Source organism: Osmia bicornis, chromosome 3, assembly GCF_907164935.1.
Source record: "Osmia bicornis bicornis chromosome 3, iOsmBic2.1, whole genome shotgun sequence".
Classification (NCBI taxonomy): Eukaryota; Metazoa; Arthropoda; class Insecta; order Hymenoptera; family Megachilidae; genus Osmia; species Osmia bicornis.
Window position 1 is genome coordinate 11,835,167 of NC_060218.1, and position 20,628 is coordinate 11,855,794.

The following is a 20,628-nucleotide window of genomic DNA, read 5'->3' on the forward strand; positions in this document are numbered from 1 at the left end:
CTCGTATTGAGTATTAGGGATTATGGGTTCGCGTGGTAAGCGGTTAAGGAGTAAAATCCAAACATTAATGTATCAAACCAAAGATTTATTCAAATACGTAAGTACTTGATAACTGAATATGCTAATTCTGAGTATAATATATAATAATAACGTTAGTATAACAATGTGTGCGGCTAGAATATGAAATACAATTGCAAGGTCAATACCCCTAAAAAAAAGAGCTGTTAACCACCTTATACACAGGAACTCCGTTCCGTGGTGGGACTCTGAATGCGATAAGTTCAAAAGATTAAGAAAAGCCTACTATAAAAAATGGGAGCATACAAACAATCTTACTGACTTAATCAACTATAAAAAAATAGTCCCACAAACCAAACGACTATTCAAACAGAAAAAAGAGATAGCTCCAGAAATTTCGCGAAAAGCATTAACTTCCATACGGATATGAAATTTACCTGGAGGAAAATTAAAATTCTAAAAAATAAATGGATTAAAACGAACATAACGAGCGGTACAGAAAATCTACAAGTTGAGAATCAAATCCTCACCGCACTCAATAAAATAAGTCCCCCGTGGGCTCCTACCGACCCTTCCTACCTTCCCGATTGCAACCCTAATGACTTTTTAGATGCATATTTTGATCTTACAGAACTCAACATAGCCTTGAACTCCCGAAACCCTAAATCAGCTCCAGGGTTAGATGGAATTAATTACGAAATTATCAAAAAATTGCCTATAAAATACAAACTCTTACTTTTAGACATTTATAATCAAATTTACATTACAAATGATTACCCTTTAGATTGGAAACAGTCTAACATCCACTTTATTGAGAAATCCGACAAAAAAAGTGTTCGTCCAATAGCCCTTTCATCTTGTTTTTGCAAACTATTCGAAACACTTATTAAGAATAGACAACAATGGTGGTTAGAGCATAATAATCTCTTTCCAACAAGTCAAACAGGCTTTCGTAAAGGCCAGTCGTGTACTGACAATCTTACTAGCTTAGCTCTGTCAGTGGAAGAGAGATTTCTCAATGGGGAGGACACGTTGGTAGTGTTTTTTATCCGACTTCGAAAAGGAGGAGGATACTCAATTCGATCAGTATATTTTTTTTTTCCTGGCTTTGTTCACCGATTACTCCGAGACGGATGGACCAGTCTTGTAGGATATGTCTTCCGATTGGTCCCGTTATAAAAACAATTCGCATTTTTTTATTCCGCACAGTTTTTATTGCAAAAAAACGGGAAGTTTCTAATCTCAACATAGAATGACTTCAATGATCTTTTAATATATTGTCGGGGGCATGATTCTGAACACCGTAACGACCTAGGAAAACACAACACCTTTTTTTTTCATTTCATTTTATTTGTTATAATTAATTTTTTTATATAAATTTCGTACAAAATGTTTTATTTAATTTCTAATGTATAATAATTTTGTAATAAATAGTTTTCATTTTTGTCGATAACCGAGTTTGCTAAATTCGTCGATAAACGTATAGTCGATAAGTCAGACGGTAAAACAGATTATCGATAAATTATCGACGTCTGACCGCGTATGCGCCAGCGCAACCTCAATGAACACGCGGTAGGGTGAAGTTCTAGAGCGGGGATGCTGGACCGTCACGTGATGGGGAAATCCCAGCTACCCCAAGAAACTCTATGTGGAAAAAAAAAACGCCGAGTCAGCAAAATCTGACAAGGAGAGTGCAAGGCCTTCGTCTCACCGATTTCATTGAAACTTTGCACACTTATAGATCTCGTTCTCCTGTTTACGAGTATATACCATTATAGGGGCAGATACTCAGTAGTTTTTGAGATATTTATAATTAAAGTTTTATTATTACCTTAAAATAGATTTTAGTTACGGCGATTACCAAGTGTAACGGTGGCGCAGTGGTAAAGTATCAGGCTTGTACATCGACGATCCAGGGTTCAAATCCTGCGTGGTGTGAGTATGAATTTTTTTTGTTCCAGTTAATTGAATTGCACAATTACTTGTCGTAAAAACACGGGAAGCATAGTGTACAAAAGCATTTTGCACATCGAACAAATGCACTATTGTTGCATGAACATTTACTTTTTTGTATTTCCATGGACTATATTCGAAATAGTCGAATGATGTTTTTCTTCTTTGGGCTCATACCATCTATTCTCCACAGAAACTTTGTGCGTTATATCTTTGCTTCGTCGAACTTCTCGTCTTACGCTTATGGTGACTGTTTATGTTATTGTTAGATCCGATAAGGCAGCTTGCATGCATCGAAATGAATTCTTTAGTCAGCCAAAGTCGGTCCAGAACCATAGTAAGAAGTTAAAATGAATGTTCAAAAATCTATTTCATCAGTTAATACTTCCGTCGCGAGTAATAGTGATTGTAATTGTGAGAAGCAACAATTAAAGGATGCTTTAACATATGCAGAAGAGTATCTTCGCAATGCCGATCTAATTGCTAATGAGTCATCCACAGTCATTTCCAATTCAGCAATGGCAATAGGTAAAAGGATTGTTGAAAATATTATCGACATGCTGGATGAATACAAAATAATAATGGATGAATGTCTCATTGATACTGATGAATCGGACCCTGACAATGAGGATATATATCAAGAAATCATGCATGAAGATTCTGTCGAGGATGAATGGTATGAACCCGACGAAGGAAAACATCATTCGACTATTTCAAAGATTCCATTGAATAGTAAAATTAAAGTGGCCGCACTGGCACGTCGGAATCCTTCGTGGAGCTTAAAATCGTTACAGTCCAAAGGCAGCAAATTTCTTAAAAGAAAAGCAGATATAGTACGCTGGGAGAAACAAATAATAGAAGGAGGGACGATATTCGATAAATACGAAGCAATTGATCAATGGACTTACGATAGGTTTAAGGAAGCCCGCCAGAATTTGCAGCAAGTCACTACCCGTCAATTGCAACAGTGGGCTTTGGCAGGAGCCAATCAATATACATCCAACAATTTTAGATTTACAGCTTCCACTCGGTGGGTGTCATATTTTAAGAATAAACATCGAATTCGGCAAAGAAAAGTTACAAAATATGTTTCATTTAAAGAAATCGCAAGTTTGGATCAAATAATAGAAGTTGCAAAAAACTTTCGGAAAACTATAAAATTCATTACACCACAATTTAATACGAAATATATTATTAACACAGATCAAACTGCATGTCAATACCAGTCTACCTTCGACAGAACACTAGCAATAAAAGGAGAAAAAGCAGTTCTTGTTAACAGAAAGAACATTGCAAAAACGACTCACTCATATACTGCTCAATATTCAATAACAATGTCAGGAGAAATACTGCCCCACGTATTTCTATGTATGCAGGAACCCTCGGGAAAATTCGGACCACATATACAGAAAAAAATGGATGAACTAACAAAAGAGTACAAAAATGTCATAATAACATGTTCAAAATCCGGGAAATTAACACAAGAAATATATCAGATCTTTTTAAAATCAGTACTTCAGCCGTATGTCAGCCGTGAAAAATTTCTACTGTTAATTGATTCGTGGGGAGGCCAAACCAAATTACAGATGTACGACGAGTTGTTTGTAACAGACGAAGGAGATACTACCTGCAGCATTAAAATTATTCCGCCCAAATGTACAGCATTGGTCCAACCATGTGACGTATATTTTTACAGACAAATTAAAAATTTTTTGAAAAAGACACAAAACTGTACTTATCTGATAGAACACGAAAGAGAAATTGCAAGCAGGGAAGATTCGATTAAATTACATTCGCTCATTCATGGACAACTCTGTGCACCAATTTTTAAACCTATGCTGCAGTATGCATGGTTTGCAGCTGGACTGTCTACAGAAAGATTACTTTTCGAAAACGTAAACCAAGTCTGTTTTCCAACAGAAATACAAAAAAGTAAATGTTCATGCAACAATAGTGCATTTGTTCGATGTGCAAAATGCTTTTGTACACTATGCTTCCCGTGTTTTTACGACAAGTACCACTGTTGTAAATAACAAGTAATTGTGCAATTCAATTAACTGGAACAAAAAAAAATTCATACTCACACCACGCAGGATTTGAACCCTGGATCGTCGACGTACAAGCCTGATACTTTACCACTGCGCCACACTTGGTACTCGCCGTAACTAAAATCTACTTTAAGGTAATAATAAAACTTTAATTATAAATATCTCAAAAACTACTGAGTATCTGCCCCTATAATGGTATATACTCGTAAACAGGAGAACGAGATCTATAAGTGTGCAAAGTTTCAACGAAATCGGTGAGACGAAGGCCTTGCACTCTCCTTGTGAGTATAAATAGAGGCGTTCCACACGGTTTCAGCGCAGATCTTCTCTGACCACGGTCAGAAGCAGGCAATACTCTGATAAGTAGAAGAAAGCTTGCGCTGAGCTGTTTAGGCAACAATAGAGCGCGAGAGGTAGCTTTATTCCTTCTCTTCCATTGGTGGCGTGCAGTACTACTTAAAAAAGTAGCAGTACTACTCTAACCCTAACCTTAACCTAGGTTAGGTTAGTCATTTTCCGTGAAAATGCGTTCTTATCGAGGTAATAGGGGGTTTCCGCACTTTTAGAATACCCTGTATATCTCGAGGACGGTTTATTTGCCATTTCTGAAAATGGTCTCATTCGATTTCTCGTCCCTCAATTACTATAAATCCGAAGTTTGGTTGTCCTGAGGTGATGGGGCCTTTCGGAAGTATACCCGGGAAATCTACACCGAACTAACAATCAATGCAGTCAGATATATCCACAAGGGTATTCCTCAGGGATGGGTCCTTAGCCCACTTCTGTATATATTTTACGTTTCAGACATCACTAATAACTTATTAAAAATATCCCTAGACCTAGTAAGCTGCGCGAGTTAAGTATGGTCTCTCGTGAACTGCAGTATAGTTAATCTGCAATGGGTATGTTGATTCCCGTTGAATATTGTTTACTTCAAATCATCAAATGGGTGATTTGTCACAGGTTGCCGACGCCTGAACTAGGATCTTCCTAGTAGAAGAAAAGTTTTTAATTTTGCGCCGCCTCCGAAAAGGTTGAAATATATTTAGTATCCTATTTAACGATTAAGTAGATTTTATTAATAGCTGTGGAATACTGGTATAAATGAAATAGAAATTATTTTACATTTTTTAGTGCATTTCGAAGTCGGATTTTTTTTTGTTAAAAATTATTTTATTCACTGTCACGTTGCTATTGCACTGGACACAAATGAAATACATGTAATATTCCGCACTACAACTTCGTAACGTTTTCACGACGTTATTGTTTTCCTTTTCAACTTCAAATAGAACTATCAGCTTGAAGGTTGCGAGATCTTTTTCGCTCTTTGTCGTTTTCTACGTTCGGCAATATTCAAAGGGTCGACACGAGTCTCTCTCGGTTACTCTCGGTTACCGAGAATAACAGATTTATGGCCACGAACCATTACCTATTTCTGAATGTAGAAAAAGACAAAAAGCGAAACAGATCTCGCAGACGCTCAAGCTAGCAGTCCCATTTGAAGTTGAAAAGGAAGACCAATAACGTCGTGAAAACGTTACGAAGTAGTGCAGAATATTACATATTTTTCATTTGTGTCCAGTGCAATAGCAACGTGACAGTGAATAAAAATGTTTATTTACCTGAAAGAAAATTCTGTGAAAGGTGACAGTGACCGTGTGGTTGAGTGGGTTCAATGGTCTCGTCTGGAGATCAGCTGTTCTGCGTAATTTGTTCCCTCTTCGAATGTTCAGGATCGACACAGTGACCCAGTGGGAATTATCTGCTTTCAGCATATTAATTTAGAAACGAATACGTAAGATTCATTTAAATTGTTTTCAAGTTTGTGTTAATTGTTCCATTTCAAACATTTTTATATGCTGTTTACAATATTTAGAATTTCCTTTTTTACGTAATGACAGACGACAAGAGATTAGGTTCCGTATTCATTCTAAACAACCACTAAAAATGTTCAACTAGTTCAATTTTTTTATTGTGCTATATCAACGGGGTGCCGGACCGATCGTTCGTGACCTACGTCAAGCCTCGCTTTCGTAGCCGACGTTGCCGTCCCTGAACCCGCGCACTATATGCACTCTGATTCGCCAGTGTTTTTCCTTAATACTTCAAAAACGAAGCTTCAAACAACATTTTCGCAAAGGAAAATGTTGTTCAGAATCACCCCAGCTACCATCCCTTCACGGGACCAACGCGAGTTCTGAAACACCCTGTATTCAGCTTTTACTGTATAGACACGAGGTCCCTCCATTTAATATAATAGTACCATAGTACTTTTTTATGTAGAATATTTCAAAGAGTTTACACAAGTAAAAGAAAATGCAATTCCATTAAAAAGTGAATTTGCATTTTTTGAGTGCATCGTTGCATTCACGAAGAAATATGAAATCACAGAAAAATAGATATTGAACTTTTACATAAACAGCTTTTTCCTATCTCTTACCAAATTCAAGATATAACCCGTCCCAATTGCATGACGTATCCTGTATACTTTTATTAATTAAAAACATTTATTTAACAGTTAATAAATTTTCCTAAAAATAATTCTCAGATTGCACGTTCCTTCGGTTCTTCAGAATATTTTGTTTCTAGCACGAATTCGCGGTGAAATGGCCGATCGTCTTTTGTAACGCGAATTACCACCTCCACGAAATATCGCACTTCCTTACAACGTTTTACTGTTGTAGGGATATTAAATTGTATGAACACTGAATTATAAGTATGTTTAATTCGTAGATATGTTGTACAAATGTCTATGGTTTGTGTATGTTAATACTTCAGAGGTATCTCAAACAGATATTAAGAAGCTATGTTGGAGCGTATCTATTGAATCATGAAAAGCTGACCGTTCGTGTTCAAGTTCTGTCTGAGACTCCCGAATTCAGTCCCGTCTAAGTCCCCAAGGCAGTTTGCTAAGGCCGCGTTCAGACTATGCAACTTAGTTGTACAACTTTCCGTGCAACTTCGGGTCCGAATTTTTGTGTTTCTGGCCGTGCCTGTACCAGGTATGCCGCCCAAAAAAGGAAATGGTTTTCTCTTGTAGAAATACCAACTTCCGTATTTTTTATCAGATCTTTGCGGAAGCGACGTCAATCGATACCTTATGTTTTTGCGATCAAAATGAAACCAAACACGACATAAGTTGGACAATAATTAACCAAGTTACGTGAAAAATCTAAATGCATAGTTAAAAGCCAATTTCGTTAAAAGTAATCTGGTTTACGTGATATGAGGTATCATTTTAATCGGGAGAACACCAGCAATCCATTGTTGCCACTTTCATACCGATGCGATGAAATTGACCTTCACCCCTAATTTCAAGGTCAAATTTTTTTATTGGCTTATCGTATAGTGCTCATCGAGGGGATAAAAAGTGTGAAAGGAACCATGTGCCGGAACTCAACCCTTCCCCTAGAAAAAAGCCGTCAAAGTTTCCCTGTACGTTAATGCATTAAACGTTGAGTCGCGCGGTACCCCTCTCCAGTGACCTTGGCGCGTTAGTCTCGCGTATCGCGTTTTAATTGTGGGACCGATGTAATTTGCCCACCTGAGCGATAAACGATGTATTTCACGGTTCCCCAGAGGAAGAACTCCAGTGGTGTCAAATCCGGTGAACAGGGAGGCCACACATGGGGAGCAGGTCTTCGTCCTATTCACCGCGATCCAAACATTTTATTTAAACATTCTTGCACCATTCGGCTGAAGTGCGGTCGAGCACCATCGTGCATAAAATAGGTAGAATTACGTTGACTTCGCGGAATGATGTACCGCAGTTCACTCAAGAGTTTCGATTTTAGAAATTGAAGATATATTGCACTAGGCAACCGTGTCGGCAAATAGATCGGGCCGATAATATGGTTGCCAATGATGCCTGCCCAGACATTAACGGTGAATCTTCCTTGATTAAATTGCTCCATCATCGCATGGGGGTTACGGTACGCGCAAATCCTTGCATTCTGCCGATTGAGGATGTTGCTACTCGAAAAGCTGCACTCACTCATCCATGAATAGGACACGTTCCAAAAAGCGTGGATCGTGTCGCAGTTTATGTAACATTCAGTTTATGTATAAAATTCTTGCCGAGTGGCATAATCATTACGACGCACAGTGTTTCGTAAACGCCTTTTCGCGGAAAAAATTCGATAGCATCAAATTGCATAATTTGATTTTCACAAAAATTGGTGTATCCGGTTTTTTCAGGTCGTTAATTATAAATTTGACGTAAAAATTTTGAAAAACAAAATGGTTGATCTTATAATTAACAATCATTTGCGTTAAAATAACAAGAAATTAAAAAATATTTTGTTTACAATAATAATTTTCAGCAAATAGAATAAAATGATAACATAAATGAAACGAATAGTTTTTTTGACTTACAAAAATATATTACTTTAAATGAAATATGAAAAAAGAGAATAATTATACTTACAATTATATTTCTGTATTTAATGATGATTTTTGACGAGTAATGCTATTACATCGTTACGTAATTCAAAAGTCTTTTTTCTCGGCTCTGTCCTTAGGGTATTTATGTATATACAAATCAGAGGAAGTAAGAAGCATATGTATCGTGCCCTCATTTGTAAATATTCAAGAACATTGTTATTTTTAGAGGTATCTGAATGTCATAATTCTAATAAGTTATTGAAATAAAATACACCATAACCAATTCATTTTTTTCCATTTTCAGTTTTGTGTTCAAAATAACAATTTTTGTACATCATCGTGTATATCTAATTTTTTCTTTTTTGGTTCTGTACGAAATTTATTAATATATGGTTCTGAAGTTACGAGAAGCATGTTCATTACATCCTCATTCGTTGAAGATCTACATTTTCGAGAATGGTTGAATCGGTACATGTGGTAATCCTTGTTCCGGACTTCTTGCGCTTCTTCAGTCAGCATTCCTATTGGTAAAACAGCTGCCGAGATAATCTTTTTACCGTGCCAGAGGATCTTGTGTACGGTATTCGGCATATTGTACCAACTGTATAACTTAACGTACAATTGGGCAGTTTCTTGGCAGTAAACCCAAAATTTTTCTGGGTCTATTGCTGCACTACAGTTAATTGTATCTAAAATTATTCTAAATCGGTGTACGAGGTCTTCGTTGACTCCAGTAATCGCAGCAATGATAGAAGGATTCTGGAAAAACCTTCGTGAAGTATTTGACGTTAAGACCCAACGTTCTTTTAAATTTCTCTTGAATATCTTTTTTTGTGTTCTCTTTTTGTTGCCTAGTTTCACTATTTGTTTTGCCTTGCAAATGAAGCACACAGACATGGATAAAGTGTCAGTAACTGTCTGTGCTACCTTCCCGTCCATCATAGTGAACACCAGGCGATGATGAACTTTAATGGTTTTATTATTAATGTGAATTTCAGATTCCGTTAAATTCGAAATTTCAGATTTCACTCTATCGACTTCTTTCCTAATTGTTTCGGGCGTTTCCTTGACAAATTCAAATTTCAAAGGTCTGCAAAACCTAGTTGACGATGGTCTTGTATTTTCCCAGAAAATCATATCTGAATTGTCTTTTTTAGTCAAAATCAGGGGCACAAGGGACGTCAAAAACATATTTGCATCAGTAATGTTTTCATCCTTAAATGGTTGGTGGTATTCGTTGTGTCCAGAAGAACCATCACATCCCCATTTCGAAGTAAGAGTGAGTTCGTCTCCAATACCGTGCAATTCTGTTTCAGATTTTGATTGTATAATTCTCTCAGTCGTGTGATTAAGTAATCCTTGAAGGCTTACTTTGCCGTAACTTTCAGTGATTTCCAAAGTATTTGGATAACACTTTTTTTAAGCGAGTACTTCATAGTATGGTGGGAAGATATCTCCTCCGACTTCCTTTGCCGATTTTCTTATTATTTCATACCGATACTTCGATAACGAAGCATCGAGTATGAGAGCCAGAGCCTTTTCTGGACTAAACCCTGAAGGTGCTGTATCACGTTCATGTACTTTTTTGGCTGCTAATGTAATTAACTACTCTGAGAAGTTTTCACAAATTTGATTGACCTTATATCGTTCGGCTTGATCACTACATTCTTCAAAAGTCTTTTTAGGACGACCACCTTTATTTTGTTCAGATGTACACGGTTCTTGTTTATCTGGACTATCAAAAGGTTTAAGAATGGTGCACATATTATTTAGACAGCCTTCATTTTTTTTTTAATTTTTTTTCATTTCGAGAAGCATCTTGCCACCTTCGATTAAAACTTGGCAAAAATGTTTTAATTAAACATTTAGTGGCAAGCCCCTCCCCCATCCAATCCCCCTGGGGGAGGCCAGAGCCTCCCCCCACTACATCTGCCTTGGGGGGGAAGCCGAAGCCCCCCCTCATCTCGTTAGGGGCGGGGGGCAGGATTATCAAGGCCCACCGCCCCGCCTTCCTCAGCTCACTGTGCCGTCGGGGCCCCCCCCCCGATGGCGCCGTCTTCTGCGGGCAGGGTCGGGGTCGGCTCTCTGCCGACCCCGCTCCACCTCCTTCTTCAAGGCGATGACCTCCTCCTGTGAGGTCATCGCCCTCCACTGATCCTCGCCGGCGAGCATATTTTTTACCACACTCGCCGGCGAGAGATCCACCCCCAACTCGCACTGCAGGGCGTGACGGGCCCGCGCAAACACTGGACAGTGCTCCAGTGTGTGTTGCGCGGAGTCCCGCCCCGCCCCGCAGTGGTGGCATATAGCCGTCGCCGCGCTACGAATCCGGCACAGGAAGTCACCAAAGCAACCATGCCCGGTGAGCACCTGTGTGGTCCGGAAGGTGATCCGACCAAAGCCGCGGTCCCGCCATTTCTTGATGACGGGCAGGACCGCCCCGACCGCTCGCTGGCCGGCGGCGCCACTCGCGATTATCTCGCGACGCCACCGGTCCAGGGCATCCTGTCGGGCCTGGCACCTCCATTCCCGTTCGACCGCCCGCTCTGGCGGGTCTTCTCCAGCCTGGCGGAGGCCGTGCGAGCGCCAGAATATCGTGGCGCAGGCCTCCGCCTTGTACTTGAAAGGTACGAGACCCGCAAGAGTCATCGCCGCCGCGTGGGGGATCGTGCGGTATCCCCTCACGACCCTGATGGCCATCCTCCTTTCCACTCGCCGCAGCAGAGTTTGGCTGCGGCGAGACGCCATCAGGGCCTCGGCCCATATGGGCAACCCATATAGGGCCACGCTCCGCACGATCCGCGTGTAAAGGCGGCGGACCTTCTCGCTCGATCCCCCGATATTGGGCAGCACCCGCCCAAGGGCGTTCGCTACCCCGTCTAATCGGGGGGCCAGACGGTCGAAATGCCTCTCAAAGTGCCAGTGGCTGTCCAGGTGGAGGCCAAGATACTTGAACCCTTCACCCACCTGGACCCTAGTGTCACCTACCCGGATCCAAGTCTGGGGCGGTGGTGCAACCCCACGCCGAGACGAGTAAAACCACATCGCCTCGGTCTTGTGGGGCGCTATCTGCAGCCCCGGTCTCCGGATCGCAGCTGCGACGGCAGCCACACCAATCTCCGTTAGACGACTGGTCCTGCCCCAGTCCCGGTCGGTGGCAAACATGTGTGTGTCATCTGCAAAACACGTAATGCTTACACCGTCCGGGACCACGACCCGCAAAGCTGGGTTGTACCCCACATTCCACAATGGGGGCCACAAACGGGACCCCTGGGGTACACCCTCATCGACGTCCCTCCGATAGACACGTCCGTCCCGGCCCACATACTCGATGAATCTATCCCGTAGGTAGTCCCCGATCATCCTTCTCAGTACTGGGGGCACTTCATGTTCAGCGAGTGCCCCCATTATCACCCCATGGGGCAGCGTGTTAAAGGCGTTCACTATGTCGAGTAAAACGCACAACGCCACCCCGCCCCGGAACGTGGCCGAGTCGCATTGGGAGCGCAGCGAGTTGATCGCATCGATGGTGCTGCGCCCCCGTCTAAAACCGTACTGCGACCCGGCCAGATCAGGGCCTACCCGGGATAGGTGCTCGGCGAGGCGGTCAGCTATAACGCTTTCTAAAAGCTTCCCGACCTCGTCGAGCAAAACTATGGGCCGGTACGCGGAGGGACTCTCCGCGGGCCGTCCTTCCTTTCTTAGCAGGACCAGTCGTCCAACCTTCCATGCGTAGGGAAATACATCCTCCTTAAGACAGGCGCTGAAGAGGCGTCTCAATCGCGGTCCAAGGACGCGGTCCAGGCTCGGCCGGGGACGCCGTCGGGGCCCGGAGCGGTGTTCCGAGCCCCCATACGCCTAACGGCTTCAGCCAGCTCCCCCTCTGTGACCCTCATGTCGTCGATCCATTCGACTTGGACCGGCGGGGGCCAGGGGTGGCTACCGTCGTCACGAGGGAACAACGTGTCCACCACCTGGCCCAAGAACTGGGGGTCTAGGCTCTCCGTCACGGGGGCGCCCAGGGCCTTAGTTTGCCCATCGCCCACATATAAGGGCGCCCCCACGGATCGGCATCCAGAGAGCCGAGGAGCTCCTGGCATACCCGGGACTTGGCCTCCCTGATGGCCAGCTGCAGAGCTAGCACTAATACACGGTAGCACCCGTACAGCTCTTCCTCCCCCGCTGGGTCGCGATTCCTTCTCCGACGGGCCCTTTGCCACTGGCGTCGGGCGACGTTGCAATTCTGCCGAATGTCTGCGATTTCGCCCGACCACCAGTAGGCGGCCCGTCTGGGGAGGCATTTGGCCCGGGGCATGGCAACATCACAGATCGCCTTCATCGTGCCCCTGAACCATTTAACCTCCTCCCCTATATCCGCGACCGGACCGACCGGTTGCTCCGGCCAGGTTACAGCGAGGGCTGCGGCCATCAGCGCGTCCCTGTCAAGCCTCTTCAGCGCCCATCTCCGCGGCGATGGGCCGCTCGGCGGGCGACGGTCGGGGGTGGAGAATCCGAGGCGGATGTAGCGATGATCGCTGAGCGTCTCCGCCTCCTCCACCACCCTCCAACTCTGCACCAAGCGTGCGGCCGAGGGTGTCGCGTACGATAGATCAACTATCGACTCTTCTAGAGCGCGCACGCAGGTGCTGACCGAGCCCCGGTTCAACAGCCGGAGCTCGAGTTCCGCCGCTCACTCGAGTACCGCCTCACCCCTCGCGTCAGTTCTCGGGGACCCCCACGATTGGGCATGGGAGTTGAAATCCCCGAGGACGAGTGCCGGCCTGGGGTAGCAACGGGAGACAGCGTCTCCCACCCTGCCTAAGCACTCTTCAAAAGCCGCGAGGGGCCAACTGGGCGGGCAATAGACGCCCACTACCACGATCTCACACCACAGCACCGCCCCATACCCTCGCCCCCGTTCTATTAGGGAAGGGGGCAGGGCAATGGCGGTGCCAATCACTGCCACGGAGCCGTCATCGTCCCCGAACCAGTCGTGTCTGTCTGGGACTCGGTACGGCTCCGCGGCCACAGCCAACCCAATTTTCCACTCGGCCAGGTGATGCAGAATTATGGGCCCGTTGGGCCCCATTACTTTTTCGAGGGGGCCGCCTCCACGGCCTCGCGTCGTTTTGTGGTGGCGGACCTGCCACCCCAAAGCCTTAGTTGGCTGCTGCTGCGCCTGTTGGGGGGGGTGCTACAACCTCCTGAACGGCGCCCTTCTCCTTATTGGGCCTCCGGGACTTGGAGGCGCACGACTTCGCCCCCAACCGGTACCCCGCGGGTCGCCCCAAGTCGGCGCACAAGGGGCACCGCGGGGAGGCGCCGCATGTGGCGGCCTTATGGCCCAACTTGCCGCAAACATAGCAGCGATCGGACCGATTCACCACGCACGTGCACCGCTGCCTCACATGTCCTTTCTCAAGGTAGCGGAAACACTGCAAAGGCCACGCCGGTAGCGCCTCGACCCTGGCTGACGACCAGCCAACCAGGATCCTCCCGGAGGCGGCTATTTTGTTCAGCGCCGTCAGGGGGCACTTTGCCCATACAGTCCCCAGCCTGGCCGGGGAGATCCTAATCTCCCCGACCTTAACATCGGCTGGGAAACAACCCCCCACAGCGGCCAAAGCCGCCCGCAACCTCCTCCGAGGACACCGAGTCATCCAGGCCAGAGAGCCTCATCTCGCCCATTTTCATGGGACGAGACACCCGGACCTCGGTGCCTCCGAACACCTCTTGAAGGCGGCCGGCTAGCGCAGCCGCCCTCTCCGTGCGCTGTTCGCCCGATATTTCGAGTACCAGGCCGCCAGTGACCGCCCGCCGGGGCCGAATCTCAGTGATCCCGATTGTCTTGAGATCGACCTTTTCGCGGGCGGTGGCCATCACCTCGGCGTACGTAGCCTTGGCCTCCGGGGCCAGAGTCAAGGTGACGGCCGCTGTTTTTGGCGGCCTGGCAACCCACTTCTTGCCACTATTGGCCGGGGCTGGGACAGGGACAGCACCCCTCTTGGGGGTAGACTTAGCTCCCTGCTGCTGCATCATTGGGACCCCGGCCACCGCCTCCTTCTTTTGGGCCCTTTTGGCCTTGCGGCCAACGACCGTGGCCCAAGTTTCCCCCTGGGCTGCAAGGCGGGTCTCCTCTTGAATGCCTCGCATCCTCGCCTCCAGGGGCGACTCCATCTTCGCCTCCTCCCTCGGTAGGGGCGTGACCTTCTTCCCCCCAGAGGGTTTCGGCTTGGGAGCAGCCTTGGCCCCCACAGCAGGCTTGGCCTTGGGGGCGGCCCTGGCCCCCGCAGCATTATGCCCCAGCGACTCACGAGTCCACGGAGCGGGGCCACCCCGCCCTCTCGAGACGCCACAAACTCTGCCCTAAGGGAGGAGACCTGCTGCATTAAGGCAGCAAGACACACCCGGATGTCCCCTCCCTCAGGGTCCACCGTCACCACCCGGCGAATCTTGGGCGCCCCCATTCCCCCTTCGGGGGAATGGGGGCGGCCTTTTTAGCTGCGACGGTGGTAGGCGGGGCCATCTCCAACCAGAAGGGGCCAGCCGCTGGCTCGGACATGGCCACCTCCTGATCAAGCCTCCTCTTTTTGACCCCTCCTTGAACCTCGAGGGGGGAGGCCGGCCTGATCATCTTCTCGGCACGGGCGGGGGCGACAAAGATGGGGGCCTCGACAGCCCCCAGGCGGGCTCGGACCTCCGCCAGCTCTTTGCCTAGCGTGAGCAGCTGCTCACCTTGTTTGGCGAGCTGCTCATCCCGCTGGCGGAGCTGACGCCTCAGCTCCGCTATCTCCTTTGCTCCGCTGCCCGGCGTCGTTCTCTTGGCCATCTCAATATTGATGGCCCTAATGCGCCTGGCAGCCAGCCGGAGGGACCTCTGGACAGTCCTCTTCAGACTCTTCGAAACGGAGGCAACCCTCTCCACATCAGCAGTAAGCTCCAGTGCCTGTGCCGCCAGTGCTGTTAATGGCTCATACCGGAGATCCATCTCCAGCTGTTCCTGGTCTGGCAGAGGGATGCTGCTCTTGCTTGGGGCGGGTGGAGGGAGAGAGCGGTCGAGCACTCTCTCATCATCCTCCAAATCCGCCACCCGCCTCTTAACCTCCAGTAACTCTTCTTTGGCCCGCGCCAGAGTGGTGGTCGGTGGCCTTCCTCTCTTCCTCACGGGGCGGTCGAGCGAAGCAGCGGAAGTTCCTGACTCGTCCGAGTCGTCTTCGCTGTCCACCCGAGCTGGGGTTCTCCTCCCCGATGTAGAGGAACCCCTCCCCCCTCTTCTTGCCCTTTGGGGTCGAGGCGCAACAAAGCCTGTTGGCCCCTGGATGCCAAGCAGCACCCGCACATCCTTCATATTCATTGCCTTGTCCGTATCCGTTGCAGTTTTCGTTGCCGAATCATCCCGTCCAGTTTCTTTGTTGGTTGTCAAAATTATCCATTGTGGTCCCACGAGTGGGTCGGTCTCGGGGTCCACCCGGGCAGAGCCGCCTTACCCGGGCAAGGCTAATACACCCGGGGGGTCGCCAGGTGCCCCGGGGTTGGCCGCTAGGGACTGGTGCACCCACCAGCCACCCCTGGCGCTGACTCCAGGGGCGCCCTCATCACCGCGTACCGCAGCTTGGGCCTAGGGATTTTTTATAGAGGTTGTCATCCTCACGGGCCGGCCAATGAAGGCAAGCCCCCCATTCCAGCGAAATATGACCACTGGGTTACGGTATAATTGCTAGGGCACACCGGGTTCGCTACCCGCACCAGACTGTCACGCAGCCTGGCCCGTGGAGAACTCAACGACGCCGCAGCCACCTTTTCTCCTCTTCGACCCAGGCCTTACCGGCAAGGGAGGCCCTGCCAGGATCCGTAGATCCCACCGGCATCGCCCCAGCTCATCTGCGAAGCTACTTCGACAGCAGCAAGCGCCCCCCTTTTAGTCGCCTTGTACGACAGGCAGGGGTTACCGTGTCTGTATTCTATCCCCCAGCCACAGGGGAGGTTTTGATGGGTTTTCCTTCCCTTGGTGTTTGGTCCGCGGGAGCTATTTTATTTCACTCCTACCCTCCATGCACTCCGAAAAGTGCATGACGAGCGTTCCCCTATCCGCCACCTGGGGACGCGCCACGTCGGGGGATCACCTCCCCGCTCAGCCAGTACACTTGGCCAGGTCCGTGGACGGACCATCCTCCGATGACCTTGACCTTGACATATGTTGTCAAGGTCACCCTCCTGAGTGACCTTCAGAAGGTTTAAGCCGTCGCTCATTTTTTATTAAAAAGTTATTAACCAATAAAGTTTCGAAAATATAGCAGTTATTTTGAGTATTAAACCGCAAAAACGACTAATGTATTTCCATGCAAAGCGAAGTCTACTCCACCCCTATTACATTCCTCACTAATTGTGTGCAGATTCGTAAGTTATTTTTGAATATCATTCTTACTGTTGTTAATGTTTCTTACAAATTTCAAACTGTACTCTTCGAAAGTGAGCCGTTGAATATCCTCCTTACTGTTGTTATTTCTTATAAATTTCAATTATACGCTTCGAGAATGAGCCAGTATACGATAGATTATTGGAGAAGTAACTTGTTCAACTATCAAAAAATGAAATTTTACGAATTTCTCGCATTAACAACAAATTTTACTGAGTTGTTAAAGTATTTATGCACGAAAAATGTTATTCGCGCAAAAGTGAAGTGTCCGCGTTGCAATAATGTTGTAGAATTGACAGGTGATCAGTCATTAATTATACATTGTACACAACATTATTATAAATAAGTGAAAGGACGCAAGCGCAGGAGAGTAATTTGTAATTTTAAAATAAGCGCTTTCACCGGGACATGGTTTGTGCAAAGCGTCATAAATATTACCGTAAGTTGTCGATTAATATGCTATGTCATGATGATGAATTGCCCTCGACAAAGATTTCTGGAAAAGGAGCTGAATATTTCATCATGCACAGCAGTTGATTGGGTGAACTTTTGCCGAGAGGTAATTAATTTATTTCCTAATGATTTTATTCGTAAATCTACATATATAATACTAGCTGGTTACCCGGGCTTCGCCCAAGAGTACATGTAGGGCAAATAGGTGATAACGTATATTGCACTTAATGCCAATAGATTTCCGCATCACCCTTGGGGTTCTATTGTGAATGCGTTTTTTTAGTGATCTCCCCAGTAGGCTTATTCCACTATAAAGAAAAATGGCTTAATACTCGTGCTTTTCTCCGGTATTTAATTGCTTTAAATCCATTTTGTCTCCAATGAACTTCAGTTGTATTGCGTGCCTATTTTTTGAGATCATATGGTAGATGTTTAAAGTTATTTATGGTTTTGTGATATAATAGTACAATGCTACGCAAAGGTGTTTGCAAAAGTAAAAGAAAACTAATAAAGAAAGACTATGTAGCGTCGAAACTCAAACCTTTTGTCTGAGCTCCGTGGTTCATGTAAAAGGAAAGACGTTATGGTAAATAAATGCACAAATAATTAAACACAATTTTTGGGGGCATACCCCGAGGTAAAAAAGACCTTGCGGCCAAAAAAACCTCGATAAAATAGTATATTTATTGATAATCTGTTTGTATCAATGTGAGGTGTGTGTCTTATGTGTGTAATTGGATTTGGCTGATTATTCTTCACGTAATCAGATCGGATCGTGTTTGATCGCGTATTAAGTTGTATGGAGACGCGGAGTCTCCATAGGCTAGACCGACGTGCGGCAGCTAATTATTATTGATGACGATATGTAATCGTCATGGGCTGGACCGATAGACGGCAGCTTGTTTTTGTTATTGTATAATCAGGGTGGTTACATGGAGCAACCGACCCTACCGAGTCGTCGTCACGACCGCGTATAATTTTGCATTGCGCCAATGTGTAATGTATAATCAGGGTGGTTACATGAAGTAACCAACCCTACCGGGTCGTCGTCACGACCGCTGTTGGTTTGTGTATGTGTTTGGGCTGTGAAATGCCGCTTTTGTGATTACGTACCTTTGTAATCTGATAAAACTACACCTCTGAATGGTAAAAACTCTTCAATTCAACGAACACTGTTTAAATGTGACAAATTACACTGTGTACTGTGTCCCTTTGCGAATCAGGAAGAACTGTGTAAGGCCCTCGAGCGGTACGCTCGACCGCCCTAGACCCAGCTACCCCTTCCCCACAGCGTGGGCGACACATAGCGACGTCAATTTTTTCTTTGACGCGCACCCGTCTCAGGGCATTGCAACGGCCAGACTAGCCGCGCGAAATTTAAAGAAGATTTGGGTCTGTTTCGACCCAACAGACTATACATACACAGATTTGAATAAAGCAAAGCATGTTGATGTGGAAAGAAACGGTGAAGTGAAATTCGAAATATTACATTTGGTAAAAAAATAAAAAAGGGAAGATCGTAGTGAAACAAATTACGGAAAAAATATCTACGACCTTTTTTTCTACTTGAGGACCTCTTTATAGACCACATTAGTGGTTCTCCCCTCAGGTGCAAGGATCACTAGGCTGCTGGATGAGCTCAGCCTGGAGCAGGCCACGTAGAACTGTCCATGTGAAAAACAGTCCTCACTTAGGTCAATCCCTGCTACCTTCAGCGACTGACCTTGGGACTTGTTGACGGTCATAGCAAAACAGACCTTGAGGGGGAACTGCAGCCTTTTGAAATGGAAAGGATACTCTGATGGTATGAGTGGTATGCGTGGTATAAACACCGACTCTCCTCGAGCACAGCCGGTGAACACTGTGGCCTCGATAACATTCCTGTGGAGGACCTTCACTCGCAACCTGGTGCCATTGCAGAGTTTAGGCGGATTGAGGTTTCGCAGCAACATCACTGGAGCACCCACTTTGAGGAGAAGCTTGTGGGCTGGTAAGCCAGGAGATTTCAGGGTGTTGAGGGACTCCACGGGGTAGTGGACCGTGTCATCCGTTTGTACCACCAAGTCCACAGACCTGTACTCCATTTCTACCCCGTCGAATGAGTTGAGTAGAGTGTCATTAATGCCTCCAGCTTTGTCGTTCTTAGGGGTCAGAATGGCACGCTCGCAAAGCCAGTCCATAGGTTCCTCCTTGATATCGGCGATATCAGGGTATATTTTGACAATAAGGTTTGCTAGGGTTGTCACTACTGAGCCTAGGCCTTCAGGGATAATCACCTTTCCCTCAGACTCGGGATACTTTCCATCCCCTATTTTGAGTAGGAGTTCGGAAAATTGCCCAGCAGAGATATCGCCTCTCAAGTACATCCTCATGTTCTTTCTGAGAGAGAGTTTCCAGATAAGAGGCCATAGACGTGATGCCTTGACACATGCCTTAACCTCATCAGCTCCAGTTCCCCTTGACACTACTGGCAGAGTCTGTCGGAAATCTCCAGCCAGCAGAATTAAAGTTAGGGACAACTTTATAAATAAAGATGATTTTGTTGATGCAGTTGGTGTTGCTGTTGCTGCAGCAATTGTTGCAATTGCAGCGGCAACCGCAATGATAGCAACAGCGACAACAGGAGCAGATACGACAATGTAAGTAAGAACATTGTACATTTTTTGTTATGAAGGAAATAAATGATCACGAATATGTATTACTACTCTACTACGTAAAATATTTATTATATTTATTATATTTGTATATATTTTTCAGATTACAGACGCGGACAGCGTCACGGCCGCGAGCGTGCCCGGTGATACCAGTGCCGGGCTCGATATAATAAATTTAACACAATTTTTAAATAACATGTAATCGATCAGATAATAAAAAATATTTTTCTCAAAATATTTCCTACGAGCTGTATTTATCATTATCTTGGAGACAATATATAGTAGTGCAAACTGACGTTAACATTATTTTATTCAAAATCAAGTAAATAATTACAGGGTGTAGTCTGGACAACGTACACCTTAGTATGCGATCGCCGCTTTTCTACTGTGTCTGCAGGCAACAGCACGACGATCAATGACCAATATATATACCTTGTGTATTGATGATTTCAACATATCGTAGCTATGACGGCAGCCGGGAATCTAATATAGCCTAATCTAACCTAATCTAATCTACCTAATCAGTGAATTAGGTTGAGTTAGGCTAAAGTAATATTTTTGTCGCCGTTAGGCAACCAAATACATACGCTGAGATGCCAAATTATTAAAATTAGTTAAATTTGATTTTTAAGCCCACCCGTTATGTATGTGTGTACACCCAGTCGCATCGAAGTTGTCGCAGTGAAGTTAGCGCGCTAACGCA

General features: G+C 45.8%; 1 protein-coding gene across 1 annotated transcript in view; it reads left to right on the forward strand.

The window, feature by feature from the left end:
* The window catches only part of LOC114880866 (O-acyltransferase like protein-like), a 125,494-nt gene that overhangs the window by 72,276 nt on the left and 32,590 nt on the right, over positions 1-20,628 (forward strand). The window lies entirely within an intron of this gene.